The sequence below is a fragment of the Cynoglossus semilaevis genome, chromosome 5, assembly GCF_000523025.1.
Source record: "Cynoglossus semilaevis isolate Cse_v1.0 chromosome 5, Cse_v1.0, whole genome shotgun sequence".
Lineage (NCBI taxonomy): Eukaryota > Metazoa > Chordata > Actinopteri > Pleuronectiformes > Cynoglossidae > Cynoglossus > Cynoglossus semilaevis.
In genome coordinates, this window is record NC_024311.1 from 6,931,080 (window position 1) to 6,938,525 (window position 7,446).

The 7,446-nt window shown below is 40.6% G+C and overlaps 1 long non-coding RNA gene across 1 annotated transcript; it reads left to right on the forward strand.

The window, feature by feature from the left end:
* The first annotated feature begins 7 nt into the window (after window positions 1-7).
* On the forward strand, window positions 8-2,493 carry LOC112487046 (uncharacterized). Its single transcript, XR_003049765.1, has 2 exons — window positions 8-914; window positions 997-2,493. It is a non-coding gene; the product is annotated as an uncharacterized LOC112487046 (long non-coding RNA).
* The last annotated feature ends 4,953 nt before the right edge of the window (window positions 2,494-7,446 follow it).

Genomic DNA, 7,446 nt, shown 5'->3' on the forward strand with positions numbered 1-7,446 from the left:
TGCATTCATTAATTTTCATGTGGTTGAGTAGGACTACAAAGAGCTGAGAATGTGTGTGTGTGTGTGTGTGTGTGTTTATTTTGGACTGACTGGAGTAGAGGCGTGTACTGAAGTGATGCCATAGACACTGTCTATTTTAAGTCAAGAATCCACGGTTTCCTGTAAACACGTCACAGAATAGCAGGACAGACGTCCGGAGTGTCTGTGCCGACACTTGAAGTAGTAACAGTGCCGGAGATAAACAAAAGCTGGTGTGTGTGTGTGTGTGTGTGTGTGTGTGAGAGACACCAATCACCACAGGGATTCAAAGAGCAGACAGAAAAAGCAAACCAAAGTCGCTAGCAACATTCGCGTCACGTTGTTGTGCGTCTTTTCAGGAGATGCTACGTGCTTCTTACATCTTCTCTAAAGGTGGAGCTTTTAATTAATGCTCATGCTCAGTGGCACTTTGTCAGAATATACGTCAGTCTCGGTGTAAGCCCAGAAAAAGAACAAAGGTTCTCTGACGTAGTTCCATGGTCACGGAGCATACGACAAGAGCAGCGTGTGCACAAATAAATGCTCTGCAGATTAGATCTACATTTGACAGAAGGTGTTAGCGTCTCTGCCTTAGAACAAAAATATCGACGGTTCGCGGGTTCGATCCTCGATCTTTCTGAATGGACTAACATGCAGATTAGGCTCGTTTTTTTCACCTTAACCTCGCCGCAGGTGTGAATGGTTGTTTATCTCCTGGTAGACTGGAAAAGTGTCCAGGGTGTAGCCCCGCCCCCCTACGCTCCGTAACCCAGAAAAGAATGAAATGATAAAAGATGAATGAATTTCTCACCTGATTCTAAATGTCAGCTCGCATTATTTTGGTCTCAATCCCAGGATTCTTTGCTCTTTCAGTAAATGAGGACAACACTGTAAAGGTGTCAGGTGTTTTGAATCTAATCTAGACTACGTCACCAAAATGAATGGATGTGATTTGACTGAAGAAGAATCTTTAGTAAGGTGTCAGGTGTTTTGAATCTGATCTAGACTACGTCACCAAAATGAATGGAGCACTTTTCTGGCCACTTTGTCCACAGTGGAGTCTGTACATACACAAATATCAAAGTCAAAATATTTTTCCTTTAACCCGAGGTGCGGTCGGTCGGACTGGGTGAACGACTGTAACTTACTGATACAGTTTTCCTGAGTACATCTGGAGGACTTCCTGTCCGCTGCTACTGTCGTCCACATAGACACGGTTTTAGGTTTTTTCCATTTTAGTGACTTTTCTCAGTCAGTCTGGAGTTTTTCTGGATTGGGCGTGTGTGTGTGTGTGTGTTACATTGCAGATCTAGGCCAAGTAGTTTGGGTTCTTTGTTAACTAAGTGCACTGCTAAACTGACAAGTGAGGAAAACTGTCTTCTCGGACTGGACCCCTCCCCCCGGCCCTCCCCCACTCTCTCCCCTCTCAGAATTATTCCTGGTGTTTCCAGAGACTTCTTACTTGATGTTGCTTAAGTATTACGCAGAAAACCAACTTTTTTTTTTCAGCTCATTTTGACGGTGAACTTTATAAACATTTTTCATCTTTTTTTCTTTTTCTCTTGTTTTATTTCAAGATTTGTTTTTATAACATTGAAGCCAAACCGATGGTTCAGCTGTCGTACACAGAGTCAACACTCGTGCACACGTCAGGACACTTCTGCTGTATCAGACGCCTGTGTCCGTGAATTAGCAGCGACTGTTTGTTCCTCTGATGTAAATCCTGTCAAAGACGAGTTTAAAGGAAAAACAAATGTCTGTCGTCGTCACTTCCTGTTCCCAGACCAGTGTACAATCAACACAACGTTCGTCCACGTGTCCAAATACAACCCACTGAGTATAACAACACCTTGTATATAGTACTATAAATACTGTAACTGAGTATTTTTAGGCGAGTGAACCCAATTCTGTGCATTGTGTGCCTTATTCACAACATTTGTAACCAGACCTAGTAACATTGTCGACGTCCATTTGTCCTCACGTTGTTGTTGTCATTTACGATATTCCAATTTTGTTGCAGCAATTTAAGAAAATCGTCAAGGACAAGTTTGGTAATGCTTCACATTTAGCTCTGCTGTTAGTGGTCGACAAAAGCTGCACTGTATAAGGAGGAGACGAAGGAGGGCCACGACCATCAAATGGTCATCAGTTCATGCCCTGGTGGTAGTAACTGATGGCTTTGTGTCGAAGTTAACACGCTCTCCCCCTGTGTTTGTTTGTTGTTGTTTTTCAGGTTATAACATGCAGGATTGGGTTAATTGTTCACACTTAATTGAACATGAGTGTGAATTCTTCTTTGTTAATTTCTGTGTCTCGTGACCAATATTTGGGAGTTGTTGTTTTCAAACTGTAAAAGTGCTCAAAATGTGTTGGAAATGCAGTGTAACATGAGACGCCATGTAAGAAGACAACAGTGTTAATTCCCACCTCTAATATCATCCTGTAAAATTAATCCGATTAAATCCATCAACTGTGTGAATATGTTTTTTTTATTCTTTCCCGTTTTTCCAACATTTTGTCTATTTAATAATTCCATGATTTGAATAAAAACGTGGGTCAAACACATACATCTACCTGCTAATATTTGTCTAATATTTGTTGACACATCTCAATTTATCACCATTAATCTTGATAAATCCGCAGCCACAATCCACAGCTTTGACAACCCCAATAATCAAATATCCAGTCTCGATTTTATGCCAACTTACAATAAAGAAATACTAAACAAGTCACGCACAGTGACGTCCTGTGAAAATCAGTTGATGTTGCTTTGCATTTGTCAGGATATTTTGAGCATTTTAGATTTAAAATTAAAAACCTCACCCCTCTAATGTTTTTGTTGGTTTTCTGATTCTGGTGTCAGAGCGTTTTGTTATATTCACAGAGACGCCACTTTGGAAAACCTCTAACAGGAACAGGAACAATCAAACAGGGATGTGCACCTGCTGACAACAGCACCACACACAGGCGCCATGCAGTGAAACATTTTCTTAACAATGGGATGGGGGGGGCGGGGGTGTACACTGTCAGAGTATAAACACAGTATTCACATGAAAGTGTGTAATGTGGACAATGGTCCAGAACTGTGTAGATGTCCAAGACCACAGAGACAGGACTCTTGGCCAGTCCTATACCTCGTCACGAGGGTCCAGTACTACTGCAGTACTTTCTTCTGGTGACTTCCTGCCCGAGGACTCTTACTGCAAAGCCACATTTTGTTTACAATCCTGATTGTAGGTCACGTCTCTTTTTTTTCCATCCTGCCTGTGTTTGGGCTACGTCTTTGACACTACACATGAACTACATCCATACTGTTGATCAACTGCCTTGTACTTTGCAATATTGTCTGTGTTTTTTTGGGTTTCGTTTTTTTTTTGTTTTTTTTGCCATTTGGATTTTTAATAATTGTGCAACGCGGTGATGCAAGGCCAGCTCTGTATATGATGAGTATCTGAGTGTGTATATAAGGTTGTACAGCTGTACTGTGAATGTGTAAATAATGATGATGGTCTTTGTTTCATGACATTTTTTAAATTTTTTTTTAACATGGCATGTATAGCTGAAATAAAACATTACTGCACAGTCCATCCTGACGGCTTCTTTCACAAGTTCAACGACTTTCAAGGACATAAACCGTACATTTTAAACCTGAGGGAGCGTCCTGTCTTATGTAGTTGACAGTAGTAGGACAAGATTTGAAAAATAATGCATTGATGAATAACATTAAACACCATTATTGGACACAATAAGCAGATAATTTTGGTTGATGACTGAATCAGTGAACGAACCTCCAGGTGGAGCTAAAATCTGTCCACTCACAGTATAATTGCAGCTATTACACTCATACATTTAAATACTTTTTGTCTCCTGTCATCTGGTCTGTCGTGGCCTGACTATGTTAGTCTGTTTTAGCTAGCGTTAGCTCTGGGCTTTGTACCAGGACTGTTGTAGCTAGCGTTAGCTCTGGGCTCTGTTCTCACAGCAACATGTCAATGCCAATCTGACATTAGGATGTTTCGAAAAACATTTCAACCCAACAAGCCAATCATGTGCTTTTGTCTACTGTCACCGTCACCAAACTTCCACTCAGTCCTTCCTGTTTATCTTTTTTCCGTGGCTGGCTAACAAACTGCTATACTGCCACCACGTGCGCTGGAGTTACAGAAATGACAAAGGCACATTATTTTGTCTGTCAATAATGAATGGTATTAATGGGTTCCAGCCCAGGTCATGGGTTAATGCTGTGAACATGGATTTAATTTGTCCTGGTGCCTTCTGAATGGTCCTGAGGTTACTTCAGTAGCTGAACCATGACTCAGATGAACGTTACTGCATGTTTCTGAGATGAGAGCGTTAGAGATGAAGCACTGGTTCAGGATATTTTTAGACCAGGGTTGTTTTGAAGTTTGAGGCCAGCTCAGAGTCTACCACTCCAAATTACATGTGGGACGGTTTCCAGAGCCGTATGTTCCCGCAGATACCAAACATCTGGACTAACCCCTACTCAGGCCTGAAGATCTGAGCCATCATTGAGTTGTTCAAAGTCAGACACACACACACACACTTAAATACAAAGTGTGTGATGTGTGCAGGATCAGATGCCAGTTCTGCTTTGATTAGATCTGCAGATAATCAAAGATGTTAAAGTAATGATGGAAACAACAGAACCGATTCTCACAGAGTTCTTCCTGCGTCTCAGTTTGCTGTGGAGATAATTAATGCTGATCTGTGTGTTGACTCTAGAACCCATGGAGTCTCTACACACACACCTATATATATAGATATATATAACCTGTATATATACACATATATCATGTTTTCATGGTAGAACACAGAGGGACAGTACTACGACATTATGTTAGCAGCTCTAACCATCAAGAAGAAAATAAAAACCATGAATGCCACTGGTCCAGAGGAGAATAACCCCAGTGTCTGGAACTGTTTTCACAGCTGCTGACAGTATGTTGTCACAACTGCTGCTTCATTAGTTTTCAACAGGACCACTTGAAAAATCACACCTGCATGCAGACTAATATACTCTCTCATTCTCCCTCCCTCTCTCTCTCTCTCTCTCTCTCTCTTTACAGTCTTCATGACCCAGCTGTAATTCTAGTCACAACTCCAAATCTAAATTTTAAACATTCCCGGTGTTGACCTAAAAATGTGTTTCACCAAAAGCATTGTCCCAACAAGGATATCTACACGGGTACACGTACACACACAGGGAACCGATCCCCCTGCTGGTGGTTCAGTTCTCTGTCCCCTGGTTACACTACGGCTCATTACAGACTCTTCCTGGATGTAACGCATATGTTTGTTGTCATATCGGTGTGTGTGTGTGTGTGTGTGTGTATGCCACACATCTATATTTAAATGGAACACAACGAGGTCTCTCTTCTGGAAGAAGACGAACAAAAATAGCTTCAACTGAAAGTACAGATTAGAATAAAACTGCAGTAGATGATACAGATATGTCTCACACACACACACACACTCACACAGAGACTGTTTTTTGTGTTTTGTGGGCACTTCACATAAACACAGAGAATGCCGTGAAGCCTTACTTTAACACATTACAAATGTACGCCTATTCAGGATTCATTTGTCACATGATCAGTTTGGGGTCGTGACCCTGAGCTCCACAGTCTCTCCATATTCAACATTGAATAATATAAATAAACAGGGGTCCTTTAAAAACCAAGTCACACTGTAAAAATGTCACAGTACCATCAGGGTTCTTATGGGATTTGAACCCAGGACCTCATGCACCGTAAACAATAAACAGAGCTGTTAACTTAATCTTGACTCTCACTCTAATTTGAACCTAATTCTAATGAAATCCAAAGGAAATCTTCAATCTCAAAATGGCCTCTCATTCAGCAGGTCCCCACCAGCATACCTGCACCAGAAGTGCACACACACATTTTTACAGCGATGGGTTCAGTTTCTCTGGTTTGTGTTTTGTTTTGTTTTTCTCTGCAGCATCTCTCGCTCTCTGAGACAAAGAGCTGGTGATTAGACAGAAACCGTTCATCACACCGTCCTCCAAACGTCCCACAGATGGGAGCAGAAATGACGTCTCCAGTCTGGGCTTCAGAGAGGAGCTGTGAGGAGACAGGCTGGGATTAGAACCAATGTGTCTCTTACACATTAAAACATAACAATCTCCACTGACACTTCATTTAAAGGCAAATATATATATTTGTTTGTTTGTTTTTGTTTTTGAGGGCTGTCTACACTGAACCTGAGCGCCCCCTCCATGAACTGTAGGTTAATGACACCCACTACTTTCAAAATTGACTAATGAGGCAGGTGAGAAAAACTGGAGCTGAAATACAGTGAGGGGAAGTACAGTCAGAAATGTGTATGTATAAAAAGGCTGTAAAAGAGACTTCCTGCCGTCGAGAATGTCTGAAAAAACTCTGAAGAAAATGTATATATGTATATACTGTGTGTACACGCACATATATAATGTACTGTATTGATCCATTTCATACAGTGAGCTCAGTTCAGTACACAGTATGACTCAAACTAGGCAATTTTATATTCCACTGAAGTATCAAACAGAACCGTACATATATATACATATACACATACTGTATGTACATATATAAATACATATATATGTACATATAAACATACATATATATGTACATATATATACATATATAGTTGAAGCCTCAACAAATACATAGTGGGAGTTGAGATGGTATTTTAATTTTGTGTTTCAGTGAAATTAAAAACTGTTTCCCATAGGGTAAAAACTAACTGTGTATTGGAGGAAGGATAAGTGAATGGACGGTGGAACTGTTGGACAGACACTCGACAATGTTGTCTGTGGGTTAAAATGTCTCGAGATTTGATAATCACATTAATATTCAAAAATGAATGAACACAATACACACGTGTGTGTGTTCACAGCACTAACATTTTCATACATTAAAACACGTTTATTTATTCATTTATTGTATTTCAAATGTGACTGACTGTCCATCGGTACATGTAAGACTTCAAACAAAATAATCTGATAATCTGTTTTTTTTTTTTATTTTATATTTTTTGTATCTTTGCAGGTGTGAATCTGACGGCTCGTGTCTGTTGACATGCATTACCAGGACTGTCCACAGACAGGTCAGGGCAGATGGTCCAGGCTGAGCAGAGCTGCTGCGTGCGAGGAAAAGTGTGTGAAGAAAACAGTGAAGAGAGAAACAAGTTCCAGCAGGTCTGAGTTTGGTACCGATTCACAGGTGTGAACACAGTAGAATTAAAAAAAAGGTTTTGTGCTGATATTCTTTCACTTTTATTTATTTGGAATGAAAAACTCTTTTGTCCCGTCTGTTATTCTTGTCTTCCTTTCACTGACTTCTTTCATCGGTTCAATGCTCGGTCCCGTCTCAGGCTCTGGGTGTTCTCAGGACTCTGCTGCTG